This window comes from Protopterus annectens, chromosome 15.part0 (genome assembly GCF_019279795.1).
Source record: "Protopterus annectens isolate FY-2018-M chromosome 15.part0, PAN1.0, whole genome shotgun sequence".
Classification (NCBI taxonomy): Eukaryota; Metazoa; Chordata; order Ceratodontiformes; family Protopteridae; genus Protopterus; species Protopterus annectens.
In genome coordinates, this window is record NC_056749.1 from 186836455 (window position 1) to 186853321 (window position 16867).

The 16867-nt window shown below is 39.1% G+C and overlaps 1 long non-coding RNA gene across 2 annotated transcripts in view; it reads right to left on the reverse strand.

The window, feature by feature from the left end:
• Positions 1–531: 531 nt before the first annotated feature.
• LOC122790106 overlaps positions 532–16867 on the reverse strand; it is a 264893-nt gene continuing 248557 nt past the window's right edge. For both annotated transcript variants that reach the window (XR_006362922.1, XR_006362923.1), the window contains one exon: positions 532–750. This is a non-coding gene — a long non-coding RNA (uncharacterized LOC122790106). The remainder of the gene's footprint in view (positions 751–16867) is intronic.

Sequence of the window (16867 nt, forward strand, 5' to 3'; positions counted from 1 at the left end):
CTATTAATTAAAACTAGGCATTTTAATACGTAAATTAAATATTTTCTTATGAGGCATATAAGTATTTTTAAACTTTTGTTGCCCTTAAAAGAAAATGGTCCTTTTAAGGATATTTAATTGTAAATTAATTCATCAGTTTGTAATTAATTATTTGCATATATAAGGGGCACAGATTATTGGTTTGTTGGTTCTGATTAAGTTCCTTGATACAGTGGGATTAAAGGGCTTCTCTATCTTTCATTAAAATATGTGGATTTCTTGAAGTACTGTCAATTTTCTTATTTTATTTTGCTGTACGTCATCAGTTGTTTTGCTCATAGTAACATTGTACACAGTATATGAGGGTTCATAGTTACAAGCTAGCATGCATTGAATATGTGATTCAAGATAAGTTTGATTAGTTTTTCCAGTGCACCCACCTCTCAATTTCACTCTTAATGAAATCAACATTATTTCTAGACTCTTAGTCATGCAAACATTTTGCAACAGTTTCATGCTACTATAATAATAACCATCTGAATAAGCTAGTTATATGTTTGAAGATGTTTAATTAAAGAAATTGTATTTATTATGTCAAGCAGTTGGCTTAGAGGATTAAGTTGTGGTTATGCTCTTTCCTGTGGTCCAGTGTTGCAAGGTTTGATTCCTCAGCCTCCATTGGCTAACTTTGTGTGACTCTGAGCAGATCACTTAACCAGACACCAATCCTGGTCTGAGTCTGAAAAAGGCCATGGAAATCAGTTTTTCCCCCTGGAAAATATATACAAATAAATAAATTATTTTTCTGGTATGCAGTTCAGTCACATGAAACTAATAAAAATCCAGTTTACATTTATTTAAGTAGAATGATAATTCTTTCAAACCATTGTTGTACCAAATGCAATACAAATGATCACTTTTCCCTTTTCATTTAAATCTTATGCTATCTCTGACTTATCCACAAACTTAGAAATGAAGTACAGTCAATTATTGGTGCTTTGTAGGATACCAGAATGGGAACTTCTAATTTTGAGCATAGCCTCTTCTACATTTAAAAATATTAGAAAATACCAACCCAATAAACTTTCACAATAACAGAAATGTTAGTTTATTTTTTCAGTCTATTTTTTCAGTTTATGTCCTTTATATTCCAGAAAGCCAAACCAATCTGCAGGTATTTTGAAACATCACCTCTGAGCAACCATATTCAACATAAATAGGTCAACCATTGCAATTGGTCTTTACAGTTGCCCCAAATAATGCAGGACTTACATGAGTATCAAAACAGTCCTAGTTTTCCCATATTTTATAAATATTTCAACCAGGATCAAATTATCTGCTTTTTCATTACTCATTGTTTTTTTTGAGAAACCGGTGTTTTGTGTTTTCTTTGAATAGTCCTTTAATTCCATGACTACCTTTCTTTTAACATGCAATTAGTCTCATACTTTCCTTCAAATAGTGCCCTCAATCTCAATTCTCAGTCTTCAAACTCATTAGTCAATTGCAATCTTTACACTCTTTCAAAATTTCTCAATCTTAATATCAGTTTCACTTGTCAGCACTCAGTCTGATACTTCAATCCTTAATCACAATACCAATTTCAGTCTTCAAACTATGTCCCTTATTCCCCAATAACCCTTGATCATAAATTGGTCCTTAATTGTAATAATCCAGTCTCAGTACTCAGTCAAAATCAGTCTTCATTCACAATTCTCAGTCCTAATCATCAATTCTTAATTTCTGTTCTCAGTCTTAATCCTAACAGTCTCAGTCTTCTGGTATGAGTTGAAATCCTCACTCTCAGTTGTTTGTTTAATATAAATCTGACATTTCAATCTTCAGCTTCATCCACCAGTCCTCTGTCTTGATACCAGTCAAACTTGCTGATGATCCACAATACTCCTTATTAATATTTAGTCTTCAGTGTTACGTCTGAGTACTAATTATCAGTCTCCGTGCTCAGTTAGTAACAATTATGAATCTTGTAAGTCTCCATTCACAATTTTCAGTTACTACTCTTAATCTAAATCATTGATAGATTTAATTTAGCCATCAGTTTCAATACCCCACTTCAATCTTTAATTTAAGCACTTGATACTCAATTATCTTCAGTTTCAATCATCAGTTCTCAAACTCTATCTTCAGTCCTGAGTTTAAGTACTCAGTTCCACATGGTGAAGCTCCAATCACAGTCCTCAATGTACAACCCACTTATCAATATCAGTTCTCACTCTGCAGCTTAAAACCTGTAACTTCCTTTTCAGCACAAATTACATTACACGATCTAAATACCCAACCAGAACCCTCTGTCCACATCCTAAAGTCTCAAATGCATTCCTGGAGATCAAGCCTCATTCACAGTCCTCATCCTTATTCATGTAGTACAATCCTGAATCTCTGTTCTTGCTCATTGTTTTCACTTATCAATCCCTGATCTCTATCTGTCATTGAAAATCTCAATTCTCAGTCACGACTCAAATTCCTCAATCTTGAATATAAATATCCAGTTTAAGCCTCCAGTTCAAGTTCACAGTCATTCTAAATCATAGTCCTTAATGTCATTCAGCAAAATACATTCCTCAGAGTCCTTAATGTTATTCTTCAGTCCTCAAACCTTGATGTTGTTTTTTCATCACAGTATCGATCCTTAATCTCAACCTCAATCTGGAATCACAATCATCAGTCCTCAACATAAGTATTTTATTGCATCCTGATTATATAACCTCACACCTAAATATTCATCACTTATCACTAGTCTAAACTCAATCTTCACTCATAGTTCCCCTGCTCAATCCTTATCTCTTGATCATCAGTTTGAATTCTCAATCATAATTCACAATCCCATTCCCCAAACCTACATTTCTAACTTTAATCATTTCTGAATCTTTGTTTACAGTCTTCAATCCTGAATATCATTCTCTAGTCTCAATCTTCCAAAGTCTTCTGTAGAAGACCTGTGTCCTCACACTTATTAATTTTACCCCATAATAGAGATTTTTAGTCATAAATCTTCACTCTAAACTAACTGAGGACTGAGAACAGATTAAGAGAGAATCTGAACACCTCAGTTCTCACTTAGTCATCATTCAAAAATATGTTATCAGTCCACAATCCTCAAAACCAATCCAAAATTTCATTTGTCAATTTTCAGTGTCAATATGTGTCATGTTGAGGTGTGAAGGCTGATGCATAATGGGGGTGGGGGGGTATTATCATTACTCTCTTAAAGTGCATCCCAGGATGATTCAAAATTGGGGTGTCATCCTTGCTGAATCAAAGGACATCCTGGTGGTGACATTAATAGGGGTATTAGTACATCTACATGATGAGGTACATGGGGTGATGTATAATGGCAGGTACTGTCGTTCGTCCAGTCAGGATAAAACAGACAAGCATTGGTGGGCTCTGTTCAAGCAGCTTTATTATGTAGAAACACATCAGGATTGAGGCTTAATAACTTTAACTTAGATAAACTTATAAATAAACTAGCTATCACACTCATACATGCTCCCTCTTAAGCTGCACTCCCAAAATGGCACTGAAGCTATCACATGCTTGCTATTTATATGCATGTGCTCTCCTTGAAATATTTCTTAAAGGTACAATATACACACACTATTCTGCAGGTGCTATCATTGATACCTTGAAGTGCATCCTTGAGTGACACAAAATTTGGGGAATTATCTTTGTCACCTTAAAGTATGTGCTGGAATGACATGTAATGTGGTATTGGCATCATCACCAGATGAGATACATGGGATAATAATAATGAGGTATTATAATTATCAATTAAAAGGACATACTAAGCTGACAAGTAATGAGAGTATTACCTCAAAGTTCATCCCAGGTGATACAAAATGAGCTATTACCACTATCACCAGATAAGGTTCATGGGGTTACAAGTAAAGGGGATCATATTGCCATGTCAAAGTGCATCCAGTGGTGACAATTAATGGAGGTATTGCCATTGCCCACTCAATATACATCTCAGAATGGCACATAATGAGGGGTAGTAGCACCAGCATCTAATGAATGAGGGGTGGTGTACCGAAGGGTGTTGCATAACAAGAAGTATTATGATGACCACCTCAAAGTGCACCCAAGGTGGCACATCCATCCATCCATCCATCTGCAAACCCTTTTCTGATTTTTTGTAAATTAGGTTGAGGTGTCAACCCAGCAATTACAGCCATCCAGAGCCAAGGTTCACAATGCTGGATGTCTAGCCCTGCTGCAGCTGTTCTTCTGTACCACACACTTGCCTGCACATTCACACCTTTGGCCAGTTTAGAGTGTCCAGTCCACCTACTGCATATCTTTGGAATGTAGGAGGAAACTGCATCACATAGAGAAAACCAAAATGAACACATGGAGGACATTCAGACTACACAGAGAAGGCACCCCAGTGGAGAATCAAACTGGAGAACCTCTTGCTGTGAGGTAGTAATGCCATCTGCAGCCAAGGTGACACATACTAGATAGTATTGGAACCACCACCTGAGAAGGACCTAGGGGAGGCATGTAATGTTTGGGTATTAGCTTTGCCACCTCAGTGTATGCCAGGATGACATGCAATGAAGGTATTAGCACCACCGCCTGTTGAGGTCCAAAGGGCGGTGCATAATTGTGAATATTATCAATGTCACCTCAAAGTGAATCCTGGGGTGACTCATGTTGGCTGTATAAGCAATGCAATTGATAAGGTCCAAAGAGTGCTGGGAAGGTGGGAGGGTAATAACCCCAGGAGGGGAACCACATAATGGAGTATAAGCAACAATACTTGATGTCTGACAGGGAGGTATATAATAGAGTGTACTATCATTGCCACTTCAAAGTGCATCCTGGGGTGACACATAATGGGGGGTATTAACCTGTCCACCTGTTGTGGTCTGAGAATGTGCTTAATGGGGTGGTGCTATCATGACTTTGAAGTGTATCCCGTGGTGACACTTAATTGGGGGATATTAGCACCACCACCTTATGAGGTTAAAAGGGTGGTATGTCACTGTGATGTATTATTATCATCACCAGTTAAGACTGCATATCAAGGAGACACAGTAGAGGATATTAACACTGTCACCTGATGGCAAACAAGTGGTGGTACATCTTGGTGGGATATCATAATTGCCACCTTGGAGTGCATCATGGAGTGACATTTAATGTGGGATATTAGCACTGCCCCCTGATGATGTCCAAGGAGGTGGCGTGTAATGTTGGGTATAAGTATCAGCACTTCAGAGTGCATTCTGGGGTAGGTCCACCAGAGCAGATCAGAGGATGCTGTGCATGCAAGCATAGATTGCATCTTAAAAGTATGTAGGTGATCAAGTAAAGGGATAGGGCTTTGAGGCAGTCTATGTAGGGCATGGTATTTATACTCTATACTCATTTAGTAAAGAAGCTCTGTGGCTGCTCCAGTTGTTGCATATACCTGGTGAGGTACATGCTGAAGGGGGAGTTGTACTGTGACTGGTCTGAATAGTGTTGAGTACAGTGGAGCAATGACATCCTTGGATCTAGATGCCATATCCTTGCTTATCAGTTGTGCAACATAGAATGATTTCCTTACCACTGTAGATATATGATGGTCAAAGGTGAGGTTACTGTCCACATGCATTCCCAAATCCTTGACCACTGAGTCAACTCTTAGGGGGTTTATTACGAGTATGGTAGTTTCAAGTAGTAACAATATTCCCAAAGGATAGTATTAAGCATTTCTTGGCATCATGTTTTATAGTGTGGCTCTGGCACCAGTTATTAGTCTGTGTCAGGACTTCTTGGAGGTTATTTGTGTCTTTGAGGAATTCTATGGCTGTGCCTAATTTGCAATTGTCTGCAAAGTTTATCAGTCAGAGGCCCTTGACATTAGTTTTGACTTCAGAAAAGTTGATGTCAAAAAGCAGCGACCCCAGCACTGAGTCTAGAGGCACTCCACTAGTGACTGGCTTCTTTCTGGATGTCTACTTCCGTATCTTTTCTTCTTAGTTCCTATCTATGAACTAGCTGGCTATCTAGTGGGAACATGGGGGTTTATACTGGAGTGGTGTATTGTGTCAAATGCTTTGGCTAGGTCAAGACAGGCAGTATGCATTATTTTGCCCTCGTCCATTGCTTTGGTGATCTTCTTGAAGTCCACTAGGATGAGTAGGCATGACCTGTCCTTGATGAAATCAAACTGATCGATTTCAGTGTCTGAAAGTTTCCTGTGACATAGAATTATTATGGCTTTGCCTATAAGATTAGTCAGACTTGGGCTTCATGGACCTGGGTAACTACAGACTCATATCTGCAGTCTATGGTTAAATAGTGATTACAGTGGTACCAATAGGTTCTGCTTCAAGCTATTAAGGAGGAATCCATTGATAGTGCTCTCTTTACTGGAGAGTGCAATGAGGACCACTTTCTTCATGATAGTAGGGGAGTTATGGTTGAGAGTAATTCCTGAGAGGTGTCTGGGAGAAAGGGGGTTAAATGGAACCAAATTTGTCAGCTAGTATATTTACTTTATCTTCTGGTTCAGTGTAGGTGGCTCCATTTACAATTGGTTCTGCACATTGTGTATTGCCTTTGAGGTTGCAGACATAGCCAAAGGATGCCTTGTGATTGTTCTTGGCCCAGAAGTTTACTTTTCTCATATTTGGCTTCAGTAGGCTTGATTAGCTCACCTAAATTACTTGTTTAGATTGAAGGAGTTTATATATTGCTGGTCCTTGTGCTTCTTAATTTTTGCCATGATTTTCTTCCTTTTGTTATATAACCTATTGATGTTTGCATTCTGCAGTGGTGGCTTTTTTTAAGTGTCCTGTGTACAGTGCAGATACAGCTGTCTATTTGCAGCCATTAGCATCATTGTGCAGGGTTTCTATGAACAATTCTCTATAGGCAGCTATATTCTCAGGGATGTGCTTGAAATTTTGCCAGAGTGTCTTTTAATAGTAGGAATTTGCCTTAAAATAATTCCTAAAATTCCACGGTTAGCTAGGTCCCAGATCTTATTTTTATTTTAAACAAGACAACTTTAGAGCCTGACCTGGGTCACAGAGGAGGGCCTATAGCTTTCAAGGATATGGTATAAGACTTTTTCTCTGGTAATTTGGACATGGAGAAGGTCGTGTGTCCTATTGTTTGACCAGCTTTAAGGTGCATTTGTTTTTGATGTAAATTGAGACACCCTCACCTTTTGCTCTTTCCTGTGCAGTAGCTGGTCTAAATGTGTGGAAGGCATTATAGTCCTGCACTTTCAGGGTGCCCTCTATGGCTTTAAACCATGTCTTGGAAACTGCACAGATGTCTCCATTCTCTAGGCTGAGTAGAGCTTGCATGGAGTGAAGTTTCTTCTTTATGCTCCTGGCATTGAACAGAAATGCATTTAGATTTTCTTCAGTTGGTGTTGATATGTTTAAAGATTTATCTGGCTGACAAATATTTCACCCTCTTCAAATGACACCAAAAACTAAAACCAGTTATTAAAGTCAGTTCATATTATGGCATTGCCTTTGGTGAAGGTGGAATGCTGCTCAGTGCTAGGTGCATACCAGCACACAAAGAGCTCCACCATGTCCCTCTTCTTATAGTTCAGGAGGTACATCTCATGTCATTTGCACCCACATGTACAACTGAGCCATGCTGTTACTTATGGTTCAACACCCTGAGTGTTTGAATGATCTGGTGAATCCTGTCCTGACAGGCAACTGACCATGACTCCCTACTTGCTCAGCGTGATAAGTTGGACATCTCTGTACCTCACAATTGAGTCTTATATGAACATAACATTGAGTTATTTGGTGATGATGGGTTTACATGTTGAAACATCAAGAGATGTGGCTGTATGTGGTGGCGGGTGTTTAGGTAGAGGGCTTTTGGGGTTACTGAGGATATTTATTGCACATGCAACATAAGAGAGGTCTTTGGGGTTTAGGAAGATAACATTTAAGAGCCTCAGTATATATGGATATGTGTCTTGTCTATAATCTGTGTGTGTGTGTGTGTGGTTGTCAGCAAACATGAGACAATTGCCACATTGCCTCAGGATGCCCATATTCACCAAAATGGCTGCAGAGATGGTAGGAATGTGCATGTCCATGGCTGGTTACAGATCCTAATTACATGATCTGTAAGAGGATGGGGACAAGAGGGATTTACAGCTGGCTAGCTTATGTGCTGTCAGTGTATAGACTACAGGCAAGGCTGTCTATGACGAAACTTGTGGGGGTGGTGCTCCTCAATATGCAAACCCATTGATTTTTGTGCAGATAAGTACTGAAGAAGTTTCAGAAGTAGTTTTATAGTGGAAATTTAAATTCTAAGTTGATGCATCAGTACAGGACATTACTCATCTCCTGTGTGCAAAGTCAAGCCTTGTACAGATATAATGCCTTTATACAGGTGGAGAAAACCAGTAAACAAACTAAATGTGCCCCTAACCAATCCTAATAAGCACTTCCTACAGTTCCCTTAGTCATTTTCAGCACAGAATGAGACCAGCTTACTCTCCACTGCAACTTGAGTGCAGACCTAGCCCTTTTATCTTTAAATCACTAAAAGTGCTTGGAAGTGCAGCAAATCATCAACTTAAATAATCCAAGCTGAAAGTGCAAGGAATAATCAATGTTCACATTAATTCAAACAACAACCACTTAAAATAGACAGGAATGCAGAATTCAACAATTTAAATCGATCCATCCATCCTCAACCCCTTTTCCCATTTTTGCACATGGAGTCAGGTTGTCAGCTCAATAGTGACAATTATGTAGAGCCAAGGTTTACACCTTAAGGTGGCTAGCCCTGGAATGGTAATTCATCCGTACCACACACTCACATGCATACTCACTCCTAGGGCCAATTTAGAGTGCCCAGTCTACCTTCTGCTGAACTATTCTAAGATGATTTAAAGTGCAATTTTCTTCTATCACCAGAAGCAAAACAACTTCTCTCATGCCAAGCTTCTTCCTGAGAAATAGTATTAACACAGATGTTTATAGATTCAGTACACTTACCTAAGCAGTTGGACACAAAGACAAGTTGCAGAAAGACCCTGACGAGTTTCTGAACAGACCTGCAGCCAGACCACTCGGTGAAGTCCCATACACACACTGCCCCATCAGAGACCAGCAGGAACCACAATCCTTCTGCTCATTCTCTCACTAATAGCAAAGCAGTAACATTAATCCCAAGATGGCTTCTATAAAAGTAATTTTCAGGCTTTGCAGCGATTGGTAATCTATAGAAATGATAGGAAATAATGTCCCTCTGCTCATTCTCTCACCAGGAACAAAACAGAAGCAATAATCCCAAGTTGATTCCTGAGAGTCGGTTCCTAGGTTCTTCAGATTTTAAAGGTAATTTGGAAAAAGGATTTATACTCTGAAATTCGCTGTGTGTACGAAGTGCATGGAATGGTATTAAATAGAAGATAATCATAGCCACTTCAATGTGCATCTGAGATATCGTTTTATGGGAGGCTATTTGCAGAGCCACCTGATGGGGTCTGAAGGGAAGTGCATCATGGTGGCATATTATCAGCATCTAAGCGTGCTTGCCAGGGTGACACAAATGATAGTATTAGCACTACCGCATGATGGGTTCCAAGGGGATGGTGAGTAATAAGGCAGTATTACAAATGCCACCTTGAAGTGCATCCCAAGGTGACGTAATGGGGGGGCATTGGTACCTCTACATTATGAGGTTAGAGAAGGTGGCATGTAACAGAGTATATTGTCATCACCACCTCAAACTGCATCTCAGGGTAACACATAATGGGGGGCATTTGCACCACCCTCTGAGGTCCAAGGGATGGTGCATAATGGAGTATTATCATCTGCAACCAAGGTGTATCCAGCAGTGACACATAATGTGGTGTTATAGCACCACCACTTGATGTATTGGTAGCATATCTAAATACAACTGTGAATTATTTTTTTATGGGACCCATTGCTCCGTCTGCTATTGGAATTTTCTAGATATCCTTCTTTTATATTGCCCTCATTTCTTTGTGCAAATCCTGGAATTTTATGACTTTGACTCTCTCTATGTAAGAGGGCGGCCACGGTGGTGCAGCGGTTAGCATTGCCGCCTCACAGCAAGAGGTTCTCCGGTTCAATTCTCAGCTGGGGTGCCTTCTGTGTGGAGTCTGCATGTCCTCCCTGTGGTCACGTGGGTTTCCTCCAGGTGCTCCGGTTTCCTCCCACATCCCAAAGTAGGTGGATTGGACACTTTAATTGGCCCTAGGCATGAGTGCGTGTGTGTGCCTTCTGTGGAAGTTTGGGTGCTGGGCTGGCAACTCGACACCGTAAAACTCCACTGCCAATCATGAGTGGACGGTGATCCGCTGTGGCGACCCTTAACCGGGAAAAGCCAGAAGACGAAGAAGACTCTGTATGTAACACATTGTAATCACTGGATCAGGCAATTTCAGTGATCAATGCTGCTTTTATCCTCTTTTTATGAGCTACTATATCTATTTTTCTCACATCTATTTTTTGAACTGATGTTAATGGGTGATCCTTGTGATATAAACTCTGTCATTCTCTATATGCTCTGTGGCTCATGTTTCCAATGCTTCTTAGCGACTTCAGTATTGTAATATAGGAACAATCCCCAGTGCAATGATCTTGCCACATTATTATGCCTTTCAATATACTGGCCCTCTGCCATTAGTGTATCACACCCAGCAACAAGATGTACGACTGTTTCCAGTTCTGTTTACAGAACCTGCATTCTTCTGTTTCTTGCATGTGTTCAATGGACTTTATAATCCAATGTGTACATAATCCACTGTCCTTAACCTCCAATATTAACTTCATCTTTGGTTTAAATTCTTCACTTTGACCATTTCTGAGTCCGATCCTGATTGGCATGAGGTTGGTTCAGAAGTTTTCTGTACTTGTAACGATATTTATGGCTTTTCCACATTTCTTGCCTTCTCATCTGATCCTTCTACTTATATACTTTCTTTTGTTTTTGGCACAGTTCCCACATATTTCTACACTCTCTCCTACTCAAGTTCTTTTATATCACATTCTTGTCCCAGACTGATATTTTCTTGGTACTGCAGCTTTCCTGCTGTAAATGTTGCTTTTCACTTTTATCAAAACCGAATAACACTCTTATATTATCTAAGAACGTTTTGACCACTTGTAGTTGTGCTTTCAGCTCTTCATCTCATGAACTACACAGTTTTAAATCCTCTACAAAAAGAAGATGGGTCTTTCCACTTTTGTTGTTTTCTGTGAGTTAAATTGTAACCATGCCCTACTCTGTTAAGTAGACAGCTTAATGAGTTAAGGGCAAGACAGAATAGCAACAGTGACAGTCACCCTGGTATAACCCCCATTTGAATTTTTATCCCTGGGACAATAATTTGTCCTTCATCATGGTTTACTGATTTTCAGTATGTGGTGCATAATGGGGGGGGGGGGTATTATCATCACCACCTCAACGGTCATGCTGGGGTAAAACATAATGCACTGCCAAATAATGAGGTCTGAAGGGTAGTGCCTAATGGGAAGTATTAGCATCACCGCCTCAGAGTGCATCCCATGGTGACACATACTGGGGATATTAGTACTACAACCTGATGAAGCCTAAGGGACTGTGCATAATGCTGCAGTGTAATCATTGCCACCTTGCAGTGCATCACCAGGTGACATGTAATGGAGGATATTGGAAACACTACCTGATGAGATCCATGGGGGTGGTGCATAGTGGGGCGGTATTGTCACTGCTACCTTGCAGTGCATCCTTGCTTGTCAGGTAATTATTAGCATTGCCACCTGCGGTCTGAAAGAGGGTGTATAATAGAGGGTACTGTTACTGACACTTTGAAGAGTATCCTGGCATTACATATAATGGGTGATATTAGCACTGCCTAGTGATGAGAGAAAACTAACAGTATTAGCATGGCTACCTTGATTGTCAGCATGGAGGTGGCATATAATGGGGGGATATAAACATTGTCACCTGATAAAGGGGTGGTGCTTAATGAAGGGGTATTATCATTGCCACCTTGAAGTGCATCCTGAAGTGACCCATAATGGGGGAGATATTGACACTGCCACCTGATGAGGTCTGATGAAGTGTTGAGTGATGAGGAAGTATTGTCTTCTCCACCTTGTAATGCATTCCAGGGTGATACATAACTGGGAAGCATTGGCATTGCCTTCTGATGAAGACTGAGGACGTTTTGCATAATGGGGATAATGGGGGTGGTATCATTATCACTTCAAAGTGAATCCTGGATTGACACATAATGGGTAAGTATTAGCATTGCCATCTGATGTGGTCCGAGGAAGTGGTGCATAATGGTATTATCATCACCACTTCAAAGTGCATCCCGGGTTGACACATGTTGAGGGCATATTAGCACTGGCACCTGATTAGATCCATGGAGGTGAGCAGTAATGGGGGGTATTATGATCGTCACCTTGAAGACCATCCCTTTGGTAACATGTCATGGGGATATTAGCACTGCCACATGAGGGATTATGATTATCAACACATGTTTCCTTTGCTATCTTTTCAGCCCTGCTAAAATGCATTCAGTGAGGCATTGGGGAGAGGCATGCAGTTGGCTGACAGAGGAGGATGCCTTCTCACTTTCATAAAGGGTATGACTTCCATGTGATGCTGCCTCTCCTTGAGGCATGAGTCATGATTTCTCTGGTCTCTACTTGGGGATAGCACTTCTCAGTGTGCCCCTGAGTGGCAAACTTTAACTTGACACCTTGCCTCTATGCACAAAAATGGGTTGACAGTGATGATGATTCTGAATGCATGAAATTCACTCCCTCCCCCTAGGAGAGGTGAGCAAGCCATGTCATATCACTCCTCTCTTTCTCTCTCTCTCTCTCTATAGTGCTAAACTGTTACTCAAACTCTCGTCACAATTTTGGAAACAAGAGAATTTACATTTATATGTCTCGGGGGTGTGGAAGACCACCAACACACACTAATGAAATCCAGATGGACAAGTAGAGCATTCATATTCTACCCAGAGGTTCCCTGGCTAGTAACCAAACTGGAAAACCAAGTACTGTGATGCAACAATGCTGATGACTTCACTGTGCTACCCTCATGGTAAACATGACACTAAAAATTGAATACAAATGAAGAAAAGCAAAAGATGCTCGAACATGTCTTGAATGTGCAAAGAAATGAACAATGTATGCTATAAAACAATGTTCTGGATAATAAATGAGCGCATTTATTGACATTTACAACTATTTGAAATTGAGCCAAAGTTCATTGGAATTAGGAAATAAATATATGAAAAACTGGGTAGATGGATACAGTAACTGGAGATAAATTCCCTTGATTCTTGTATGTTCAAGGTGATTTTGTGAACTTTCAGAATTTAAGTGCAGTTACGGGAAATATATATGAAGTTCAAAATTGCTGCTGTATCTCAATTAATTCTAATGGAAAAGATAAAAATCAGACAGTCTGTCTTCCAAAAGAACACATTCCAGTAAATTTACTGAGAAAAGCAGACAATATGAATGTCAGCACTTTACATTAGACACAACAAGTAGTGATGCTACCAAAAACGATCCAGAAGCTATGCACATACGTGAGTCAAAGTCAGAAGTAGTTCATAGTACACAATGCAGAATGTGTCAGCAGCATTCTCTATAGGAGAGATTTATTGTTTTTCAAATAAGTTGGTTATTTTTGTGTACCTGTAGACACTGAAACAAGAAACTTTGACAGAGGGTATCTGTTTTAGCCAAATTTGCAGCTGAAACATTTCAACAAGAAATGATTGCTATTTTTCCAATGGACCAAAAAGGACCCAGATTTCTGCGATGGATGGTCGTCCTGACATGTCAAGTTACAGTTAATTTATGTACACAACATAGGGTGTATACAAGAAATACAAGGAGCATTGAATGTAAAGTTGGAGAATTGGTTTTGGTTTCATCCTCAAAAACAAATGCATTTCTGGTTTAATGGCAAAATCCATTTTAAATAAAAGACAAACTGAATGAGATGAACAGCAGTGTTAGAATGACAGGGGGCCAGGACAGATATACCATATCACTTGTCTAATAACATAAAATGAAGCACAGACCTCTGTAGTTAGCTTGCCCCTAATATTAGTGAATGTAGTGAAAAAGGAAAACTTAATTCCATTCCTGCAGTTCAGATAAATAGCAGAACAAGTGTGATTTCAGACCATGGTAAATCAGCACTAGAAGAGGTTAGCTGAAAACCCCATAGAATACCAAAGCACTATACAAAAAAGCTCTGCAGGAAAAACAGCTAGTAAACAAAAAGGCACTAAGGTAACATAACAGGTAACCTCACAAAACCTTTATTAATCCACAATTTGATGAATGAAGAAATAAAAAAACAGCAACTTGAACTGACTACCTACAAAATTGTTCTCCAGTACCATTTGCAACAGATCCACCAGTAGGTCCTTCTTGGTCCAGTGCAAGTTGGTATGTTTGTCCAAGCTCTTCCTAAACCAGTCGAGCCCACAATCATGGGGGATCACTGAAAATAAACTGATAACATCAATAGTGACCAACAAAAAATCCCCCAGATCATTATGAGACAAAGTTCTGAGGCAGTCCAAACAGTGCTACAAATCTTTTAAGATATATGGCAACCTTTCCAGGATGTCCTTGGTCATAATGTCTATGTAGGAAGCTAGAGGTTCAGTTTTTGATCGTCTGGCTGCAACTATGGGTCTAAAAGGTGGGTTATCTAAATTTTTATGAATTTTGGGTATGCCAAAAATGGTGGGCATGACCGGTTGTTCTACCGATAAATATTTATATTCCTCAGCATCTATTATACCTTCACATAGCAACTCATAAAGCATCCAGTCTATTTTGGTGTACGCCTTCTGGACATCAAATTTAGAAGCTAACTCATATGTGTCGGAGTCGTTTAGAATGTTCTGCATCTGCGTTAAATAATCAGTGTTGGTCATAATAACCACTCCTCCACCTTTGTCCGGTTTCATAACCCTATAGTCCTTGTTAACAGAAAGTTCCTTTAAGCAAAATAATTCTGCAGATGTTATGTTGTTGTCACATGTTGTCTGTCTATTGTCAAGAAGTCGGCTAATTTGTGTTGTACATAAATGTTCAAAAGCCAACACAGCAGGATGGTGTGGGGGTATAAATGTGCTACTTCTTCTAATTGTAAATAATTGAGCTTCACTGTCAACCCTGTGTTTAGTACTAAAAAATACTTTTAAATTCAGTTTTCTTGTAAAGAGCTTTAAATTAATAAGAATCTTACTGATGTCATATTTGAAATCAGGGACAAAAGAAAAACCTTTTTTCAATAAGCTAAGGTGACTGTCTAAAATCTTCAAACTAGAAAAATTGTAAACAAAAAAGGAGTTGTCACCTAAAATAGTAGGACCCTCCTTAGTAATGTTAGCCAAAGGAGAATTTAACATACTGGTGGGAGAATGCTGACATAAATCAGTAGATGAATCAAAACAAGATACAGGAGAATCAGTAGGTAAGAAAATACTGGGAGTGTTATCAGTGTTGTCGTTCATCTGTTGCGCCAGTTGTTGGTGTTGTGGAAGGTGGGGTTCAAGTTCGAGTTGTTCCTCCTCTGTCGCCCATCCCTCCAATTGTTCCCTGTGTACCGTCCTGGTCCCTGAGGTGGTCTCTGAACCTCCTGATCTCGTGGGTTGTCTCGGTTCCTCAATCTGTCTGACCGTCTTAACGGAGGTTGGTTTTCTAAAAAAAACTCTTCTTCCTCCTCTATCCCAAAATGTATCTCATTGGTTACCCCCTCCTCCTCAGTTTACATTGTGTTTCTCCTTATGTCCCCATCGTGTTAGACATCCCTAGTCGTATTGGGTAAGGGGTAAGCTTTTTTCTCTTTATATTCAGTAGTGTCCCTTAATAGCTTCTTTTGTTTTCTTTCCATACTTGTTTTAACATATCTGTCAAGTTCAGTTGTAATTCTATCTAATCTACCTTTGTTACTTTCAAAAAGCAAGTCATTGGTAATACTCTGCTTGAGAATAAGTAGTTCATTTTTTAAAACACTTAATCTGTTGTTATTGTCTCTAATGATAATTCTCATTAAGTCCATCCCAGTTCTATCAAAAAGTTCCAACATATTTTTGTATGCCTCAGTGTTTGCCTCAATTCCCATAGGGATCCTATATACTCTCAGACCTTTGGGTACCTGGTTAAGTTCTAGTGAACGCTCTAAAAAAACATTGTCCATCTGAAGCGATTTGTATTTTTTAGCTAGCTTTTCAAATTTAAATACCTGTGAGTTGAATGTCCCAAGATTTTCTGATCTAAAAGAGTCACCTAATACAGGGGGCACCAAGAAGTTCTCCATGTCAAACATTGGTCCTGTAGGAATGTTGTTAGTAACAACTCTTCCTCTACTGTTATTATTCTCTCCCTGGTGGGTATTGTTCCTTTCCCCTCTAAGTGTCTCCGTATTCACTTGTCTATCAGCATTGGACACTGGTGGTGTATGCATAGTAAACAGCTCCACCTGTGTGTCTGTTAAACTAAATCTTGAATATTATGTTCTGCAGTCTTGTTTGCCTGCAGTAATGTGATAATCTGTCTAGAAATTTCCATATATTGGATCATTAAGTGTTCCATCATAAATAAAAAAATATATATCTATAGGAAAAAAATATAAAAAAATATGTAAAAAAAGTATATGTAAAAAAATGAACTTTTCCTGTCCACTTTTAAATGTTTAACCTCAGATCTAAATGGGTGATAGTGGTAAAAATAAACACCCTATTGGTTGAATCCACAAGAACCAATAGTATTAATAAAATAAAGTAGAAAATAATAAAATAAAATAAAATCAGAAAATAATAATAATGAAAAATAATAATATTAAATTCGTATTGTCAGGGTGTAACAATATCTATCTC